The following is a 22138-nucleotide window of genomic DNA, read 5'->3' on the forward strand; positions in this document are numbered from 1 at the left end:
CAAGCTGTGGTGGTCAGACACCGAAGCTTAATGCCTTGCTCTTGGTTAGGGTGAGAGCCCATAATCCTCCAGTTCCACAGCTTACATATTTTTGTATGATTGGTCCATGTTTTCCCCTCCCTGTTTTAGGTATAAGTGTATGTATATTCAATTCCCTCAAGTTAATATGTATAAGTTCTAGAAAGTTCTGTAATACTCGACACCCCATTGGCTCCTTCCCTTAGTCCCGCCTATGTGTCAATCTCATTGGTTCCCTTTCTCTCAACCCCGTCTCCTATCCTGTATCCTATTGGCTGTATCCCTTATCCCTGCCTTTCCTATCCCCACTATAAAGACCCTGGAAACCCTCAGACCGTTGGCTCTTTGTCCCTACCCTTTCACTTGAATAAGCTGTCTGTGTGGAACCTGTTCCAGGAGTCCCTTCTCTCTGCTTCCTCGTCTCCACCTGCATGCCCTCACACCCTACTCAGAGACAGCTCCCTCGGGTGAGGAGCTCGTTCTTTTCTGGCCTTCTTGTGAGAAGCCACTGTAAACCAGTTGGGTTGCAGTTAGACCTCCAGTCTTCTCTTTGAGCTAGCACGTGACATGATAAATGGCACCCAAACAGGGATAGGGACTCTTCTAGGGGGATTCCCTGACCTACCTACGCCAGTTCTGAAACACCCAGGACACGTGCCTTGGGAAAGCCACTTCCCTCCTGTCGCAGCACACTGCTTTTTGGTCAGTGGTGCTCCAGGAGGCAACAGTCTCAGCTCGAGACCTTCAGCGGAGGACTTGGGCAGCAGTTTTTTGTTTCCAGGACATATTTTTGTGTGGTGAGTCTCAAATTTTTTGTGGGGTTCCCGGGGTGGTATATTTTAAGTTTTTCATTTTCCTGCTGCCAGGGGTGAAGTAGGGTGAAGAGCAGCCCTCTTAAACTCTCACTGCACCAGAGAGAAGTATATGTCCAAGTTGGGGATTCCCTAAAGGCGGGTGGGATTCTATATGAGGAGTCCCTTCTCTCTTCTTCTTCGCCTCCACCTGCGTTCCCTCACACACTGCTCAGAAATAGCTCCCTCAGGTGAGGAGCTCATTCCCTTTTGACCATTTTGTGTGAAGCTGCCCTAAACCAGTCAGGTCGCAGCTAAACCTCCAGGCTTCTCTTTGAGATAGCGCACGACGTGACAGATAACTCGGGGTTCGAATGTAGAATCATGAAGTAATCTATTCCTTTGTCCTTCTAAGGCTGATTTTATGCCTCTTTGAGGCCTGACATTATGTTTTAAAGAACCTCCAGAAATGGAGATGTTACAAGCTTCCCAAACAGTTTACTCAGATACTTAACTATTCCATATCAGGAGAATATATTACTGGTGTCTACTTTAAATCTTTGCTGTAATTTAAGTCCATGCCTTCTTTTCCTGATCGTGGTGCCTCTGAAAAATAATTCATCACACTTGCCTTGGCAGCTCTTGAACTGAAGAACCATTATTTTGCCTCCCGTGTTTTCGGACAAAGTACCCCAGTTCTTCAACTTTTTGTTTGGCGGACAGGTGTAGCTTATCCATGTAACACCATATTTATGTCCATAGTATTCCATTCTGTTCTTTTTGCTTTAGGTTTTTTATTGTTGGTGTTAATTCTTGTCTCACACAACAATGTAAATAGAAATTATTTTATATTTGGCCCTGGTTACCTGTAACTCTGCATCTCACCCTTTGCCCTCTGACAGCAGTTTAGAGAAGGTGCTATGGTACTGTAGCTCTGGTATGACCAGGTGCAAGGATTTCAGGAGCTGTGCTTTAGTCTCTGTAATAAATTACTGTAGGTTTCAGCACAGTGACTGCAGGTTTTCCATCTAAGACTCCATGCTATGCCACCCAGTAAGTGAGGACTATCCTGAAAAATGGTGAGCCCTGCCAGTGGGCTAATACTTTATTTCTAGGACTTATGGAGTGAGAGCAAGTATTGTCCTCACTGCAGATTACGCAGAAAACCCTGTTCAGCTGCCTTTTTGCTACCTGTATGACTGTGGGTAAATCATTAAGCTTTCTCTTGACTAAGCTTTCTCTCACTTTAAGATGGAGAAGGAGATTTCCAGACCTCATAGGGAGAAAAGAATTTAAAACTGCATAACGGTACTAAACAAATGATAAGATGCATAAGCACCATTATGGAAAGAACAACTGCTCTGTAACAAACTCTGAAGAACTGACACTCTTCAGATGATGCACAAAGATCTGGGTACACAAAAGCCTTTTACTGTTTAACTCATAAACAAATGCATTTGCTCCAGGTGCAAATCATAATATGTATAAAAAATACATGCCAGTTTACCTCAAATGAGATTTCCCATACATATTAATTTTACCAAGAATTTATACTGTAGGCATTTCTTATTTTACAGGGTATACTTAGGTACCAAAATCAGGATGAGAAATAAATACAAAAATTGGTTTCTTAGCACAGCACCACTTTAAATGTCCATTTCTTGATAGCTTATATGACTTGTGAATTTGTCTATTTTGTGGGCAATGTGGAAGACTCAGTGCTTTCAATAGGTAAGATTTTTAAACTGTGTGATTTGTAAACTATGCAAACGATGGCAATTTGCAACTGTAATTATTCCTTAAGTGGAGAGTTTGGCATTTTGTAAAGCAGATAATAGTTCAGATAATGGATTCATTAGATGTCGTTGGGTCTTGTCACCTCGAAAAAATAGGCCATATTCTCTCAGATAAACAGCTCTGGTTTTCCCGTTTCTTCCTAAGGTTCATGACACATTATTTGGCCCTAAATCCAGTTCCTTACAGCTCTGACATCTTGGGTATTTGCTTGTCCAAAAAAAAAATAAGCAACCAAGCGAAAGAAAAACAAAAACCAATGAAAACCAACCATCAACCTCAGCTTCCGCCACCCAAAAAAAATACCCCAAACAAAAGCAAAACCAAAAAAATTAAACCAATCCAACCCTCAAAAAGTCCAAAATCACTAGGTTTCTTTTCAGATAAAAAGACTAGAGAAAAATATATTGCATATCCTAACTACCGATTTCTGGTAATATTTTGTTAATTAAGCTCTAAAGCTCTGATAAACTGCAGTAAAGATTCAAGATGTCAGTGGGTCACTTGTTGTGATGTACAGGCCTCTAAAACCGACAAGCTCATTGAGCTCTTTGAGATATTTTAAATTTCAGCTGCTAAATTCAATTTCAGCTCCAACTGCAGTTTGTGTGGTGTGCTGTGAAACTCAGCATTTCAGTACCTGAATGCAATGACTCTCCTGTGCTTTCCTTGGTATACATCCTTTCTCCTCTTCTTGAGTGAGTCTTGCAGGAGAAGATCAGGAAATTGCTTGCTGCACATATGAAAAAGAGAAATCTGTCATGAGAATGTTGGAAACAGCTCAGGACAAGAAATATATATGGCAGGAAAAAGGAGGAGAAGTAATGAAAAATAAATTGGAATTAGGTCCTGATGAGAAGGAGAGGAGGGAAAATGGACAAGACAGTTGATGCATCTAACTAAGAATTATTGGGATGTGGGACAAAAAGGCAAGAAGGGTCTGAGGATGGATGCTATGCTGGGGGCAGAAACCACTGTAGGCAGACAATATAGGCAAGAAGGGCAGTTATCTTAATTGATGAAAATGCTGAGTCTTCAGTGACAGGTGAATTCACCACAACTGAATTTTGAACGTGCAGAAGGGAGTACAAAGTGAACCACACTGTAAGGTCAGGTATTGGCCATTTTCATAGAGTATCTGTGATTTTAAACTTTAATATCTCAGTGCCTCAGTTTCCCACTATGTAGGATATGCTATCAAAGCAAGAACTGTAAAGTAATCTCTGATCTATCCATACACTGAAAAGGAAGGCAATTTTTTTTAAAAAGCTTTTTAAAATAAATAAAAGGACCCTTTTAGTGCTTTTCCTCCATCCCCCCTCCCCCCGCCCCCCACAATTAAGGTGTATTATGAAAATAATTACCCTTTCACTATGTTAATAAAACAACTTATTAATATAATGTTTTTTTTTAAATTCCCCGGGAGCAAAATATCTGAGTAAGTTAAAAATACACCTCTGTCCTTCACATGAGTATTTTATTACATAAAAGACTTCAGTTTTCAGTTCTACTCATCTATGCTGCCTGTTTTCCTCAGAGTTATGTGAGAGGAGCTCAAAATAAAACATAAGTCTGTGAATCTTTCCTGTTGCAAGCCAGGAAGCTGCCAGCACAGTGCTCCTTGATGCAACCGGGAGTGGTGGTTTTTCCGAGACGAACGTTTGCAGCATCAAAACTCACTTCCCCAAGCAACCATCAGATGGTAGCAATGCTTGTTTGCTATCTACCATGGGCTAGATTCAAAATGGGATGCAGAAGCCCAGGCATTACCTCCAGCCCCAGCAGCCACCCAGTTGCCTTTTGAGAGTGCCCTGGTGTTTGCATTTCAGAGGGCATGGAAAGCTGCAGACCTGAGTGCTAATGCTGAGGTAGACACTATGCAAAGCAATCTGATCTTATATGCACAGAGTTGTAGCCAATAGCCCCATGCATGAGGGAACAGATGAAACCCAAGGGAAATGCAGATGTCCTGTCCCTGGGTTTGTTCCCTGGGTTTTCGTTTGCTGCAAAGGAGGACTCCAAGGGGTGTGGAAATGAAAATAGCAAGAAAATTAACTTGGGACCTTGAAACTAACTGTAGTAGAGACTCTCAGGAAAATCGATCCAGTGTTGCAAAAGGGTGATAGAGCAGACTCCTGTAGCATGTAGGAGTCCTTGGTGAAGTGATAAAAAGCTTTCTTATTGAAGGCCTGGCCTAAGGTCACTGAAAAGGTCATGGAAAACAGCTGTCTACTAGGGATACTGTTAGTAAAGCATCATCCTTGAGGCTGAGGACAGGATTCAGTGCCCCTGATTCTAAATGTCACACAGTAAGACACTTAAGCCTGACTTTCCATCTGTGTTCCCTGTATAGTTCATGGGGAGACAGAGGAACAGAGAGAGAAAAAAACCTTTCCCAGTTTAGATTCCTGTCTTGAGGTGTGGAAAAGCATCCTATGAAGGTGTCTGTTTTTCTCCATGAGAGAGAAATGGATCTTGTTTTACTCGCTTAGATTTTGATTCTGATGTTAAGTGTCTAAGGTGGTATAAATCAAAGCCTGTGTTTGCCATTGAAAGTTGCAGTTCTCAACATTTGTTCTGCTTTACTGTCCTAGGCAAAAGGAAAAAAACAAACAAAACCTACTTTGTAATATGTAGGCAAATGACATCCTGTCACATATATCTGTAACCATCACATTTTCTTTGTTTTTAAATTAAAATTTTAAATTTAAAACTAATTTAGGCCTCTCTAGTTGCTTAAATTACTGAGTTTCTCCTGAGATATCAGTGGTATTGGGACTTTCATCAGTACTTAGAATCTGTGCTTGTTCACTCCTGTGATTTTTGCCAGGACTGACTCCTTTAACCAGTGCCATTGCTGCCCTGAAGTACCAGATCCAGCTGTCCTGGGACAGCTATCTTTTTGGGTTTTCCTTGCTTTGCTCTTTGGTGCTTGTTTGATGGTTTCTTTGGCAAAATGTCCCTTTTATTTTGCCTCTGTGCCCTGTCCACTTTGTCTGCACATATCTCCTGCTCAGTCTTCCCGAGGTTGCTGAGGTGAGCAGCTCTGGTCCTGGCAGGATTGGCAGCAGAGTACCCTGGTCAGTGCACAACAGAGCTTCCAGAACTGGGGGAAGCTCAGGAGGAGCTGGGACAGCTGCTGGAAGCCCACAGATCACCTGATTTTGGATGACAGGACCCAGGTGGGGCCAGTGGCAATGGTAGCCAAGCCTCTGCACCTATGAAATAAGACCTTAGAAGCACTTGCAGCCAGAAGTGACACCACCAAGGTGGGAAAACAGGGCAAGACAGAGCCGTCAGGGCATGGCTTCGCAGTTTGGGTGGCAGTTCCTGGAGAATGGCATGCAAGAAGGGCACTGAAGCCCTGCCAGCTCTACCAGGGAGCAGTGGTGTCCACAGGGCAGAAAGCCATGACCTCTGTGAGCTCCATACCCACCATGACTGAGGCAGTGACCCAGGCAGAGCTCTGGGGGAACACCCAGGGCCAGCTGCAGGGTAAGTCCTGCTCTCATGCCAGTGGGAGGTCATCCAGGCAGAGAAGCTCCTGTGTTTAGTGACAATGCTCCAGGATGAGAGGAGTAGTTTGAGGAGTGCTAGGGAATGTGAGACAGACTAGAATTGAGCTCTGCCTTCCCTGAGACAGGCCTGACAGACATGACAGACATGACAGACATCCCTATCCTCTCTGCACCTGACTGAACACAGTGACTGAAGGGACAGGGGGAATGGGGCTGAATTCCTGCCCAGCAGAGCTGGTGTGTCCATGACTGCAGACCAGGCCCATTCCGTAGGGAACGCTGCTGCTGCCCTTGGGCCCAGTTAACACAAAGAGAAAGCCCTGCTCTGGTAGGGCCCTTAGATCAATATTCACTATTGATTTTCCCTGTGGGCACTCATGAAGTTACAACAGGAAATCTGACGGCCACCAGGAGAGACTTCAGGGCCTTGGTATGAGTGGCTAAGGGAACAGGAGCACAAACAGTGTGCTTCTCTATCCTTCCTGCAGGGAATAGTGAGGGATTAAACAAGAAGACACATGGTTTGGCTTCTTGAACCACTGGCATGCTGCAATGGATGGCTTTAAGCTCTTCAGAAGGCAAGGAAGGAGAGGTGGTGGGGCAGCCATGTATGTTTAGGGAGTGTTTTAAGTGTCTAGAGCTTAATGATAGCTGATAATTTATGGGTAAGGATCAAGGGGAAGGCCAAGGCAGATAACAGCTAGGACTGGTGGGTGATAATGGGGTCACAGAATGGACTGGTTTGGAAGGGATGTTAAAAACCCCCCAGTTCCAACCTCCTTGCCATGAGCAGGGACACCTCCCACTTGCTCAGCTTGGCCAGAGCTGGAGGCAGTACTCCAGGTGGGGTGTCACCAGAGCAGAGTAGAGGGACACCTTGCACCTGGCCTTGTTAAACCTCCCGAGGATCCCACGGACATCGTCCTGGCTGGGCAGCCTGTAGCAGACTCCCACTATGGCATCTGCATTACCTGTTTGTCCCTGGCCATTTACCCAGAGGCTTTCAACTGTGCTGTGGCCAGCTGTGAGCTCCTTCTATTCCGCACAGTACCACCCCTCCACCTCTCCTGCCCCATCCCCCTGGAAGTGCCTGTAACCACCCAACAGGGCAGTCCAATCTTACCGGGTTTCACTTAAACTGACAATGTCAAATCTCTGGGACTGAGCGAAAGCTTTGAGCTCATCTTGGGGCAATGGGACAACCATTCAACCAATTCCATATCCATCTAGCAGTTCACTTGTTGAATCCATCTCAATTTGGAGAGAAAGATGTTGAGGGCCACCATGTCAAAGGCTTTAAAGAAGTCCAAATGAATGACATCTATATCCCTTCCCTTGTCCACTGATGTAGTCACCCATCATCAAAGGCCACTGGGTTGGTCAGGCAGCTACAGCTGGTCAGTGATGTGATGGTCAGAGGCTGCGCCAGTCATAGCAATCATGGAATAATAGAGGTTTTGATTCTTGCAGAAGTAAGGAGGATGGGGTTAGCAACACTGACACTTGGGGCTTCTGGAGGGAAGAATGTCCTGCTTAAGAGGCTTGGCTCCTCACAAAAAGAAAGATACTGAGGTGTTGGAGAGTCTCCAGAGAAAGGCTGGGAAAGGATCTGGAGCATAAATCTGATGTGGGGCAGTGGAGAGACCTGGGGTTGTTTAGTCTGGAGAAAAGGAGAACTTACTGCTCTCTGAAAGTACCTAAAAAGAAGTGGTGCTTATTCTCTCCTACCAAGTCACAGCAACAAGACAAGAGGAAACAGCTTCAGTCCGTGCCAGGGGAAGTATAGATTGGATATTAGGAAAAATTTCTTAATGGAAAGGGTGGTCTAGATTTGGAATAGGCTGCCCAGGCATGTGGTTGTGTCATCATACTTGTAACTATTTAAAAGGCATGTAGATGTGGCTGTTAGGAACATGGTTTTGTGGTGGACATGACTGTGACTCCATGTTCTTACAGGTGTTTTTTCAATATAAACAATTATATGATTTTATGGTTCTAAGGAGACAACTTCATTAAACCACAGGATGGATGCTTGGGGCCTCTTTACTGCTTGATATATCTAATTCCCATCAGTAAATTACAAAACTGTAGCCCACTGTCAGACTTTCTGATCGCAGGTGTACTATATTTAGCAAAAATAGATTTGGCATATCTGATTACCTGTTTAGCCGTAATGTCTCCTAGTAAGCTCTCAGGGAAGTTAGAATAATATTCTAGAACAAGTGCTTTATTTTCCTCTGTCAGCGTAATCAGACCTATGTCAGCTTTGCTCCAGAGAGCCTTTTTGTTTTTTCTCCCATTGCAGTGGGGAGTCCTGCAACATGCATTAGACAGCGAGGTCCATGGAGAGAAATAGGGGCCGATTCTTGTTAGCTATTTCAGAGATATTTATTTTCCAGCCACATGGCTGGGGGACTGCCGAAGAACTGAGCAATCAAGGGACCACCGGGCAGGGGAACACAAAACAACCAATGGGGAATGGGATTGACCAGGGAGTAGGGAAACCCCCTAGGCCCTGCCTCTACTCCAGGGTCCCCTCCCCCCAGACCCCATGCCAGGGGTGAGGAACCCCAACGTTCTCCCTCAGTCATTGACATTGGATTTTTTTTGACTTGGACTGGACTTATATTTGTGGCATGTATAGCAAGTCTTGACAACTTCTTAAATGTCGATTTATATTTGTCTAGCTGTTTGTTGTTTTGTTTGTTTTTAATATATCTTTTAACTTTTTGTTAGGCTTTTCAATTCTTAACTGGCCCTAGTGGATTCCCAGAATTAATTGCAATGTCTGGGTGCAGCCATAATGTGGGACAAATGGAGATGGTCTGGACAAGTTACTTTTACCCTACATGCTCGTCACCAGGCAGCACAGTCAGCTTCGTCACCCTGGTGTTGTCTCACCAGGGCTGGGATATTATGTTTTACCTCCCAACATCTGCAGTTTCTCTTTCAGAGTTGTTGTTTAGCAAGTACAGTATGATTTTTTTCAGGCATTTGTTAGTCTTAAAGAATAAGCTGAGAGGAAACCTCTGCGCTGTGTTCCTTCACACTTCCAGCAGGTGTTCCAGAGACAGGGACTGAAGTTTTAGCTGTCTGCAGAGTTTAGCTTTACCTCGCAAATCATATCAGAACCAAAAATATGTATTTCCAGCATGACGGTAGGAAGTCATGAGATGGGTACATGTGGTTTATGGTCAAAGTGGAAAGTAGTTGCCTCTTACTAAATAAGTACATGCTGCCTTTCATACTTTGAGCAACTTATGGCTGGGCTGTTGTAAATGAATGTGTTCTGTCTGCAGTTCTTTACTGAGACTTGATCACATTAACATCCAGGTGGCTTCTCTGCCTGTCACTGGTTTGGATAGTTAGACTGGTGGTCAGTTTTCTAGATTGGTCAACTGTGCAATTTCCCTTTTTTTTGCAGCAGAATGACTAGTGATGACTTACACAATTGGCTTAAACACATCAGATTAAATTGTGTATTTGTTTTCATGCTCTCAATTGTTTGAGGCTGCCCAAAGCCATCAGTTTTGGAGTTCTAGTGTCCCATGACAGAACCATCCTAGGTCTGCAGACCTCTCTGCTGTCCACAGTGTGGCTTGTTTGTAGGGAGCTGGGTCAGGGGTTGAAACCAATCGAAACATCAGAGTGGGGAAATGATGCCTCATGGATATGCAGAGATATATGGCATTTGTAGAAGCACATGCCAAAGTTCTAACTCATTAAACAGAAAATATTTTGCATGAACCCTAATCTTTCTTTTCCCTGTTTTCAGTCTTACTTTTCTCTTTAAGGATGACAGGACACATTTCATTTTTGTGCAGTTTGGAAACACCTATAAGTGGGAGGTATTTCCTTCTTCCCACTATCCCCATTTGTCCTTTACTCACTTGAGCAGTGTCATGGCAATTAGACTACATAATCTTTTCTTTTTAGCCTCCTTTTTAACAAGAAGCTTTGCTTGCTGATAGTTGCAATGGCCACAAAGTTCACCTGTGTCCTGAGAACTTCTCTTTCTCTCTTCATGGATTTCCAAAATTGTTCCAGTCCTCTAGGTTGTTTTTTTAATCTTTTCTTTTCCCCAAGGATGTGACAATTGCCACATAGCAAGCATTTCTGATAAATGAAAAATCTTTTGCTTGTGTGACATTGTGGAAAGCAGAAAACTTGGAAGAGAGGATGATGCAATGCTTTGGTGACCTTACTGCATAGCCTGAAGGTGGAGAGTTCCTCCCCACAACTTCTCTCTGTCCCAAACACCTAGTGTTTTCACACCTAGAAAGTGAGCCACAGCACTTTCTGAAAGCTAAACCTGTTTTGATCTCGTTGATGTCGTCAAAGGGAAGGAAGTGGGTATACATAATGCAGGTGCTGACGATTCGAGCAATGTTTCTCCTCTTGTGGCAATGACAGGGCTTGTGCTGTGATGTGGCTTTGAAAGCCCCAGCTGTATCTCTGAGCATGATACTTTATGAGTCTAAGAAAATTGTGGAAATTGTATTCTTTTGACTTCCAACAAGAATAAAAGCAGCTGATATATATCAGACCTCTATTTTAGCCAATTTTTTTCTGTTGTTGTCAGAGTGATGACTAACGTTTCTTTCTTGATGGACAACAAAATAGGGTGGATAGAACAGTGAAAAATTAAATCAAAGGCATCTGTGGTTACTAAAAAGCACCATTCGACAGAAGGAAAAGAGATTGAAAATCTGGGATCTCTTAGATTTTTGCCTTTGGTTTAAATGTCAGTCATCAGCATGGTATTTTTCTGAGTCTATAGAATTTAGATTCTGAGTCTTTAAAATAAGGTAAATTAAATTAAAATAAATTAAAATGAAATATAATTTCTGAACCTTTCTGTTCACTGACCCTGCCCCTGTCAAGAGTCTCATTTAGCCCTCACTCAGTTATCCAGTGTAAGTGGAGAATGTTCAATGACCTCAGTGTAGGGTCAACTCATGCATGAAGAGCAAGGCTTCTTCTCCCTTGAGGCAATGTCCAAGGAAACTTCAACATCTCAACCGAGATGTTGAAAGAGGTGATTCATGGTTTGAAGAAGCTGTAAGCTGTTCAGACTTTTTTTCCAAATAATAATGGAAAGATTATAATGTACAAATTGAAACCATACATAAATGACAGCCATCTGTTTGTCTTACAATTTAGAAACTCCCAGAACATTACCCCTCAAGTAAAATAACTCAGCTATGTGCCAAGAAACACAGAAAGAGATTGCTGCTTCTTCACTGTTGGTAAGACTTATACCCAGTTTCAAAAGATAATGTATTTGGAGGGAGAATGGGAACAGGGAAGCCTTAAGAGGGGAAAATGTGGTGGGCAAAGAATATCCACTGTCATCAGTCAAACCAGGGCAGTTTGCTGTCTGTCCTACAAGCCTGTGAGTTATATCAAGTCAGATTTCTCCATTATATTGGATATACTTTATTTTAACCAAAGAAAATTCTCAGATGCCTTGAACTGATTTTGTGGTAAACACAAGCAAACCTAAATAGCTGTTTTATTATAGCTTATTGTGCAAGTGTTGGTTCATAATAAATCATTGTACTCTTTAGAAACAAGCTTGAAACAAGTGCATAAATATTAAATGGCCCCAGGAATAAAGACATTTTTAGCAAAATTATTGAGTGTGGTTTGCCAAATCCATTGGGTAATCCAAACTCCCCATAGTCACTTAAGGACCAACATGTACTACCATTTATAGTAGTGTAAATCCAGTGTAACCCTGTTGAAGTCAATTGAGTTATTCGAAATTAACATAAAAAAATAGTTTGGTCTCTAAAATATAAACAACATAATTGCCTGAAATTCCATCCATTAAGATAAAAGAATAAAAATTCTATACCTCTGCAGAAATGGGAACTAAAGTTATCTGTATTATGTGTGTAAATTTAGGCAAAAAAGATTATACTGATTTCATTCATGTAATAAAGCTCTTATACCCTAATCAGAGACATTGAAGCAGAAGTTATTAATTTAAAAAATAAAATGCTATTCTACATTTTAATAATTCCAGCAGAAAAAGAAGAGGATGAGATCTGTGGCTTTTGCAGAGCAGAGATATTCAGACCAAAATTACTGCTTTTAGAAGGAAATAATAGAAAAAAAGGCACAGTTTCTGATAGTCCATAAATCTCCTACATCACTAGGGATTGGCCCCTTGGCAATTGCCCCATGTTGTGCCTCGGTTATCCAAATCTTAAATCACAGCTGCTCAGATTGTCCTTGTCTCTTCTCTTACACAGGCTTACAAGATAAAGTTTGCCTATGTGATGGGTAGGCAGAAATGGGAGACAGCTGAGTCCATGAGAGACATGAAACTTCAAGGTATCCATCTACAGCAACACCAATTATGGTACAGTTCTGATAGCACAAAAGAAGGACCAAAGACCTGGGGCTCCCCAGTGTAGCACATGGCAGTGCCCTGGGGGACTCCCTAAAATGCAAACTATTGCCTCAGAATGGCACTGACACCGAGAGTGAGCAGAGACCAGGTAGTGTTCCTGACCCAGCATGGAACTACTGGTCAGGGACTGTCAGAATGGAGAGAACATCCTGGGGTTGAACATCCTCCCATTTACTCCTGGGCAGCAAATGGAAGTTCATTAGTGCTCTTCTGCCAGGGGATGCTCTTTTTGTGGAGGTGGTGTGAGAAGCAACAAAATGGTGAAAGAAAGCACTTACTCAGTGGTGGAATTAGAATTCCTGTTGGAAGCTAGAGTGGAAGGAACACTGAGCAGTATCATGTTCCCCTCAACCGTATTTACTTGTATATTGATAAGCAGTTACAGCTCATTTCAGCCCAGCAGGTCTGTACTACAGACAGTGTGCATCTTGGATGCTTCTACAAAAAATGCACACTAAAGCTTCTGGGGTGCTTCTACCCAGGATCATCACTTGAGGTCCAAGCAGGGCTCCAAGGTGCTGTGGGCAGCACAGCAGACACCACTGCTGAAACTTCCCCTGCTAGGACACGACTGCTGACTTACTCCCTACCCTGCTATCCATCAGGAACAGACTCAGTCGCAACTACAGGGGACAGGGGACGACTTCAGGACATTGTGTCGTATATTTGAGTGCTTGATTTATGAAACATAGCAAAGGCAAAACAAAGCTGGAATGACTCGTCTATAGGAAATCTCCCTGTGCTTCAGCTAGGAGACGTGCCTTTTAATGCAAAACATTAACCTCAAAACATTTATTATAAAATGGAACAATTTGTATCGTATTCAATAATGTTTTCAAAGGACTGTCAACCTCTGTCTGCAGGTGCCTTTTCTTACAACATATAATCTATAACACTCATTACCCTCACCCCCGATATATTGAAATATTTGCTTTGTACAAATACATCTGTTATCAGAGGGTTTCTTAACATAAATGGTGTATTTTCTATAATGTGTTCCTTCTAATGAATGGTTCAGCAAAGGCATGAGAACCGAGCTATGTGGGGAGAATGCAGTAATTTCTCTTTAGCGTGCAGGAATTCTGAATAGAAGTAAATGCATGCCAAATTTTATTGCTTCTAAATCTGAATAATTGTATTTCTGAGCTGTGCATCTGGGTAGATAATAAAGCCACAAAACAATTTAATGAAACATATAAAAAATCAAATGACATTACTAAATATTATAATATGCAGAAAATATATTTTGCATATTGTCACCTAATCTTTCATCCACATACTAACAAATAATGCAACAATAATTGAAAGTCTTATTATCCATCTACGTAAATTGAGACCAAATTTACCTTGTTTCCTTTTCTTTGTGTGTGTGTGTGTGCGGACATAAAAGTGAGATTGATATTATTGCTTTATGTTTACTACATTTTTTCCATAATAACTAAGGTGACCAACATAAGTCTTTTCTCCATTCAAATCAGTCCTCAACTCATATTGTGATTATGTTACCTATCCAAGTACTTATAAGAGGCAAGACTTGAATATGTGGACTTCATAGTTTCCTGTGTTTGATTCTGCAGGAATGAAATCTGGAATACCCTAAAGAAAGTGTGAGTCCTCATACATAAATGCAGCGTCTGAAGTTTACAGGTGTGGACTGCCCTCACCATCCGTTATAGTCAGAGGACAGATATGGGTAATGCAGAGGGCAGTACTGCTGACTCATTCCCAAGGGCTATTTTAGGATGAGGTGAACTGCCCTTTTGGAGGTTTGTGTTTCTTTCAGTTGACTCTTAAGGAATCATAAATGGCTACCTTAGACTTAGATGTCTAACTTTCAGAGGATCATGTGAGGTAACAAGAATCTCATCTAAAGAGGTTAAGATACAGGCTCCAGGAGGGAGGGATCTCTTTTGTTCTTGCAATGATTCTAGCACTTTGTCACTGATTTATTCTGCTCTGCCATGGAAGAGGTCATTGCAGACTTCCAGCTGGTTGTAATGTCTGGATTTAAAGGACAGCGATCTGAACTGTCTGCCGCAAAACGTCTTTTGCAAAGGTGAACCTGTATCATCAAAGGCCACACAAACAGTAGGAAAAGGACTGAATTTCCCGAAGACCAGAGCTTGGTAATGTTGTTCTGGCTTTACTCAAGACAGCTGTCTCCCCTTTCTTTCCTTGTGATGTGTTGGCCCAGATTCTGACGTGCTTGAATGGGGAGCTTTCCCCTAAGAGGTCCTGTACCATTGGAGGCTCAGTGGAGGCCAGTGCAGGAAATTGTACAAGGTTAAAAGTGGGTAAGACTTTGCCTTGTTTCAAGAATATATAACCAACTGCTTTTTGGTAATTATCATCTATATATACCTATCTGTGCTCCTGAAGAAAGGTTACCCCCACCATCCCATCTATCCTTTGCTCCCAGAAGGAAAACATTTATGTCCTCTCTTCCTTACTCTGTTTTCATACATCAAGCTCAGAGTCTTGAACCTCAATTTATAGATTATGGAAAGGCAAACCTGTGACTGATAAACACCCTGAGCCTATTAGTGCAAAGACTTCTTGTGAAAGAAGGAACTGTCCTCAGTTTTTCTGAAATAAGAAAGAGCCATTGTATAAATCATAAAGCTTTCCACTCTGGGTGTCAAGTGCACTTCTGCATTCCTTCTGCTGGTCCTAGAGACAACTCACACTGCCTTGATATAAAAGAGTAATTTAAAAAATTACAATTTTCTTACCAGAAGAGGGAGTAAGAAAGACCAGGACCTAACTAACCCTGGTGGCCACATTCCTTGAGGTGTTACTGGAATGAGCAAAAATGCTTTTTTAAGTATATAAGATTAAATATGCTGAAAACAGAGATTAGGAATTGTCATATAGAGTTTTCCTACAGTGAAATGCTGAGCAGAATAATCAATGCATACAAAAATATTCTGCTTCCTTGATCTAAGAATCAAATGCCTGTAGATGGGTTGTCGTCTCACTTATAGCAGTCTAATTTATTGTGCTTCACAGAATGCAGAAGAAAACTTGGCCCTTAATCTGTGAAAGGAAGTTTTCAGGATGAGGAATTTGATTTGACTTCAAAGAATATGAATCGGTTCTTTCTGTTCTGTAGTCAATTATTCCCTCTCAGTGCAACTGCCTTTGGGAATAAAAAGCTTTCTCTGATGAGGTTTAGCCTTACAGTCCACTGCAATCCCCCTGGATTCAGCCTGGACTCTGAGATTCTTTCTTTGCCTGCCTTTCTTCCCTTCCTTCCCTTCCTTCCCTTCCTTCCCTTCCTTCTGTCCATTCTCCCTCCCTCCTTTTTTCTTTCACTATTCCGCCTCTTCTTTCCCTGTTTTTCTACCTCCTTCAAACTAAGATTTTCCCAACAATTTATGGGAGATTTATTTAGACAGCCACTACCTAAATCAGAACTAAAATTCAGGTAAAGAGTCATGATTAAATCTTTGAAGCTTAAATGAAGGAAATTACATTGTCTAGTATGTCTAATGGGAGATTTATGCTTCAGATATTTGCTTTATATATGATTTATGGTGTCATATAATGTTGAAAAAATAAAAATCCAACAGGTCAAGATCTGGGGTTGAATAGCTGTCTGCTTCCTAAAATTAAAAAAAAAAAGAAAAAAACCTAAAAATAAAATAAACAGGTAAAACCACCATAACTCATTAATTCCTAAATAGAATTCTTTATTTGAAAGAGTAGTAATGATCTTTATTTTTTTTCATATTTTAAAATACAAAATGTCATTATGTAAATAATATATTTTTCAGCCAGCATAATCATGGAGAATGTGTGTCTAAAATAAATCTCCCTGCAGTTACCCTTTGTGATGGTATTGATGTGGTGACTACTTTTTGTTTGGTTTTTATTTTTTTTAGGATTAATATGAATTAGTGTAAGTTTTTTAATGTGGACTAAATTACAGGATTTTACGGATAAAGTACATTTTCAAGTGAACATAATCATAAAGTTCAATCCTAGATTCAAATTTGATTGTTTTTTGGAAGGTTTGAAAGATAAGATTTTTCAGCTAAATTTTCAAATAACTTATTAATTACTGAGCTCCCCTCCCCTACTTTGCTCTGGCCAGATGTGACCACTTTTAGGAATTTAAATGGAAAGAGAACTATTTAGGAAACATTTCTCATAGTTGTAAACACAGAGTTCATAGCTCAGTTAAATGGACACTGTAAATTTAGTTGAGGATTAATATGTAGGTTTGATACACTTCTATTTTCTGTAATTTAGCTATATCTACTCCATCTTTCTCTCAGCCATAAAATTTCAGAAATATACTCTAGAGGAAATTAAACATGGGCTATCAAAATGATCAGAACTTGTAAAGGAGATGTCATTTCTCTGTTTCAAAGTGATGCATAAGTGGTGTATGGTGCAGAAAAGTAGAAAAAAGTGGAGTTATTTTTTCCTAGTTTTTATGTATTTCTAAACTTTCCTAACAGTCCGTTAAAACTGTCACTTAACCTACTAGATAGGAAGTGTTAAATATCTCCATATGATGCCTTAAATGCAAACAACAAAATATTCCAAAATTGTAATTGGAAATGAGGAAGTGAAATAGATTGTAAACGTGAACTTAAACTGATTTTTCAATTTCAGTGTCCCATTATGTGGAAGCGTAAAACACAACAAAAAGAAAAAAGGAGATCAGATTCTTCATTAAAAAATTGAGAACTAAATTACTCACTCTGGAATCACTGTCTGGAAAGGGGGAGGGTTGCAGACAATTTGGGGGATTCCTATGGTTGCAGACAATTTGGGGGATTCCTATGGGTAGAAGCTATGCCTCTTTTTTCCTTTTTTATAGGTGAGAGAGAAGGCTTGGTACTTTTTGTTCTTGCTATATACCTTCAAGATATTGAAAAAAGGGTGATATTCTGTGATCGAAGGCGGAATTTATCCAGACAGGGAAACATCTCTTTTTAAGATGCTCAGCTTTTCTTTCATATTTTTACCCGTTAATGTTAAATGGGTCACAGGACTTACACTCTACCCACCTTTTAAAACTATCCATGCTTCCTTCTCTTGTCTGACTTAACCAGCAGTGATTAGAATTGCTTGATATTTCAGGCAGAGGTGTGGGGTGGAAATGCTCTAGCTTATTGGTAAGCAAAGTAAGCTGCGCTGGTCTCACTGGTAGCAGGAAGATAAGTGGTTTAGCATCAGACATTATATACTTGGAAGAAATAAAAAAAATCAGGAAAAATATAAATAAAAAAGAGTGCAAAGTTTTATTGTCAAGTGTGGCTGTCACTTCATGAAACCAGAGTCATATATAAGATATATGTGACATACTAATAGGAAGTAATTTACCCAAGGATGTTTTTGTGCCTTGAAGTGCCTTCAACATTTCTGCTTTGAAAACTTTGCAAGTGTGTATGCATCAGAGCAGTTACCGAGGCGCTGAAGTTCCCAATTTGTGCACAATGTGACTTTTATAATGCTATTAAACTCATCTCATGGAAAGCGGTGTGCACAAAACAATGATACATGAGATCTCAAGGAGGCTGCTGAGTGGGGGAGAAGACTGGAATGAGGAGAAAGCTTTTATAAAGTCACTTTGAGAATGCACCTCTGCTGCAGAGACCCTCTGTTTATTCTCCTTGGGAATTGTCTCCTGTGCTTTGGGTGGAGATTCATGCATGTGCTGGTTTTGTCTGGAGTAGAGTTAATTTCCTTCACAAGGCTCTACCGTGGGGCTGTGTTTTGGATTTTTGCTGAAACAGTGTTGATAATTCAGAGATGCTGTCATTATTGCTGAGCAGGGCTTGCAGAGAATCGAGAACTTTCCTTCTTCTTATCTCATCTCAGCAGTGAGTGGGTACACAGGGAATTGGGAGGGGACAGAGGCAAGACAGCTGACCCCAGATGATCACAGGGATATTATTGTAGTCATCATTCTCAGCATACAAAACTGAGAGAAGAAGAAAGTGTGTGTGGGGAGTTTGGAGTGATAGCACTTGTCCTCCCAAGTCACTGTTGTGTGTGATGGATCCCCTGTTTTTCTGGGGTTGTTCAGCACCTGCCTGCTGATGGGAAGTGCTGGAAACATTCCTTGTTTAGCTTTGCTTGTGAGCATGGATTTCTTTCACCTGTTAAACCGTCTTCATGAAAAACCGATGTGTTCCTTCACTTCTGATTCTCTCCCCATCCCACCACGGTCAGGTAGTGAATGAGTGGCTGTGTGGGGCTGAATTGTGTTTAAACCACGGCAATGCTGCTTGCATTCCTCATCCCTCAGTATAATAAATTGCATGCATCTGTTTCTCTCATTAAAGTAAATTGATTGTGGTACTCATCTATTTACCTCTAGCATGGGGCAGAGACAGCCCAAGATTCTCTCTGTCCCATGAGGTCTAACTTGAAGGGATGGCCTCAGATAAGTATGTAGGATGTGTAACTCTACTGGTCATGCAATCAGAAATAAAAGCTCACCATTTTCCAGCTGAAGCGTGACTCTTCTCTCGTACCCTTGCTCCTGCCTTGCCTACCTGCCCTGCTCTTTTCTCATCTGTCTTGTTCTGTATCCTGACTGTAAATTCAGGAGAATTTTTGTCACCTGTGTGAGCAATAGCATGCCCAGTTCTGGGCAGTGGTTTTCAAGGAGTGTATTGGAACACAAATTATGCCCACAGTTTTACAGCTGAAAATGCCCTCCCTCCTCCTTTTTGTGTGCTGGGACAGTTCTGAGCATTACTTTTGCCCCATGGGAGACAAACTGAGGGCACAGATTAATTTTCTACTGAAAAGTGGTGAGGTGGTGGTAGACCTGGGGAGAGAGGACACAGAGATTTCCCTGTATGATGGGAAAGTCTAACCCCATGATTTTCATTTGTTCATTCATAAAATACAAAAAAACTCCTTGACAACAAACATACAGACATTTTGCTTCAAAATAAAATTCCCTGGAGGGAAAAGGGGAGGTGAAGGTCAGTCCAAATACCTTGCTGTACTAAATTCAGAGCATTTAATTCACAGTAAAACTATATGATTTTTTTAATGCACTAAACCAATGATTTTTTTCTAAGCTATTTTGAAATTTTAAAAGAAATATTCCATGTGGAAGCTTTTGCCACAGTACAGTTTGTCACCGTCACTGTGTTTCATTTGTTTTCCTCCTCACATGAAATTTTCTTGAAAACAATACTTTTTTAGGGATTTTGAAAAATAAAATTTTCCTCACCAGGCAGGCATTCTGACAGCAGTGTTTCGAACAGCTTTAAATGGCAGTGACTGTGGCTCTGAAATGCTCTGCCCAGCTTAAGGCATCTAAGGTAGGAGTGCAGAGAGAGACTCCAAACTACTGAGGCAGTGTGGCTGTTTTACTCATGAAGACTTAGGCTAGATAGTCCTTAGTCATAGACTTAAATATGTTGGATGTACCCAGGCTTGGATTCAACAGCAAGGAACAAATAAAACCCAATACAGCTGGGTTTAGATGTAGGAATATCTGTTTAGTTAGGAAAAGAAATAGGCTTGGCTCTGTCCTCTTTCTCCAGTGGCCTTCAGAGCTGACGTAGCTCTGCAGCAAATAAATGGCCTTGCATTAAAGCAAGGAAAAAGCAGTGGAAGAAGATGAGCCATGATAACTTAAGACCTGGTCCCGAGGTGGTCCAATTAATACATTTTCTTTTATCCATTCCTCTTTCCACCTGAAGACACAGCTTTAATCTTTGTCTGGGGTGTGAATGTGAAAATATCTATATGTGAGCTTGTGCCCCTGTTTCTCTTCCCTCCCCTTCAATTTTCTTAATGGTATTCGGGGAGAGTCATACTTTTATTTTTCAAATTACACCAAGGCATTGTATTAAATACAGGATTTGGGACTTGGCAAATCAACAAGCACATTGTACTCCTATGGAGACAAAAAGTGACTGAACAGTTTAGCCAGCTGACATACAGGCAACAGTAATGCTCCACAGTAAGAGGATTGCTGGCTCTATTGTTGGGCCCACAACAGGAACCAACTTATTGCAACATTAATTTCCCATCTCACATGGAAGTTATTTAAGGGAGAAGACTAACAAGCAAGCAGTGCCCACAGTTTAATCCTATTGTCACCCTGATGGATTTATATTTGCTGCTGGGCTGTAGAGGTGGAATGAGGCTGCTTTGTTATTATTTCAACTGCATTTGTTGGGGGAAAAAAACAACCCCAGGATTAGGAAAACATGGCTTCTGCTACCTTTAGATAGTCAGGAACTGCTGTTCTGTTAGTGTAGGTATAAGATGACTAAAATTATATCTTAGTGATGCAGAAATTCTTCACTCAGGAAGGACAGAAATATTTTTAACTGCAATTAAGGCCTTAGAAATGTCTTTTTTTTTTTTTTTTTTTTTTTTGCTACATCTGTTCGTATGAATTCATTTCTCATTCGCCTTTTTTAAGTTTGTATAGCAGCAGTCACAGCAGTACATGGGGCCAAGTGTAGTAGTTATTGCATGTTTCCTGCTCTCTGCATCTTGGGAATATTCGTAGACGTTCATCTATAGATGTGTATTTCCTCTGTAACCCAAAGGTGAGCCTTTAGTTGGTTTTGCGGTTACAGGCAACTACTTTACTGATGTTGAACAGCAGCAACAGACGTCTCCAGTAGACCAGGCATTCAAATATTTAGTTCTCCAGATTTGGACTAGGTGTCAGAGCCTCTGGTGATCCTTTTTAGCACAAAGCTGCTTGACCTTACATGCACAGAAAGACAGTCACAACGTTGGATTACCAGACAGAAATACTTCAGATCCAGTTTAGCCAAATCTTCTGCTGATGTTGATCGTCATAATTACACTAAAGTCAGAAAGTGTCACAGTGCTTTACATGAGAAAGACAGCTACACCTGTAGTTTTTGTGGCTTTCTTGAAAGAGATAGCTCCTTTTCAAGGTATTCACAGTCAGAGTGAGTAATACAGGAGGAAGTCAGGAGTACTCATTGTTTCTGTTGAAATCACAAATCTGGGTCATTTACAAGTAGTCACCATTTCTTGTGCTTAGGAATTTCAGGAAAGTTTTATTTGAGAACATGAACGAAACCCCACATCTTTTGGAATGAAAATGACCCCCAATTTTTATTTTTGGTTTTCCAGAAATGCTCATTATTTTATTGTTTTTCGGGATTTTTGTTGGTGTTTTTTTGTTGTTGTTGTTTGATTGGATTTTTTTGGGTTTTTTTTTTGTGGTTTGTTTTTTTAATTGGGCTTTTTCTTTTGTGGTGTTTTTTTTTTAATTTTCAATTTGCTGAAACCCATACCTGCAAGTGTACATTGAACTCTTTTTTATCTTGATTAGGCTTACAGGCAAACTATAGAAAATAAACCCACTCCCAAATTTTTAAATTGATTGTGAACAGTGTTTACTTATTTTTTTCATCCCGTATTAACTGAAAATATATTTTTGCTGACAGGCAACTGGCCTAAAGCAGAATCTTTCTTCCTTGACGCACATACAAATGCTGTCTTCCTCTCCACTTCATTTGATTGCATCAGTCTAGCATTCAGAATGGCACCATGGCTCTTCTTAATGCTCCTCATTATGTCATTTAGTTATGTACGTTTTTTTCCTTGCGTATGCATATTAT

Source organism: Corvus brachyrhynchos, unplaced genomic scaffold (assembly GCF_000691975.1).
Source record: "Corvus brachyrhynchos isolate BGI_N302 unplaced genomic scaffold, ASM69197v1 scaffold139, whole genome shotgun sequence".
NCBI lineage: Eukaryota > Metazoa > Chordata > Aves > Passeriformes > Corvidae > Corvus > Corvus brachyrhynchos.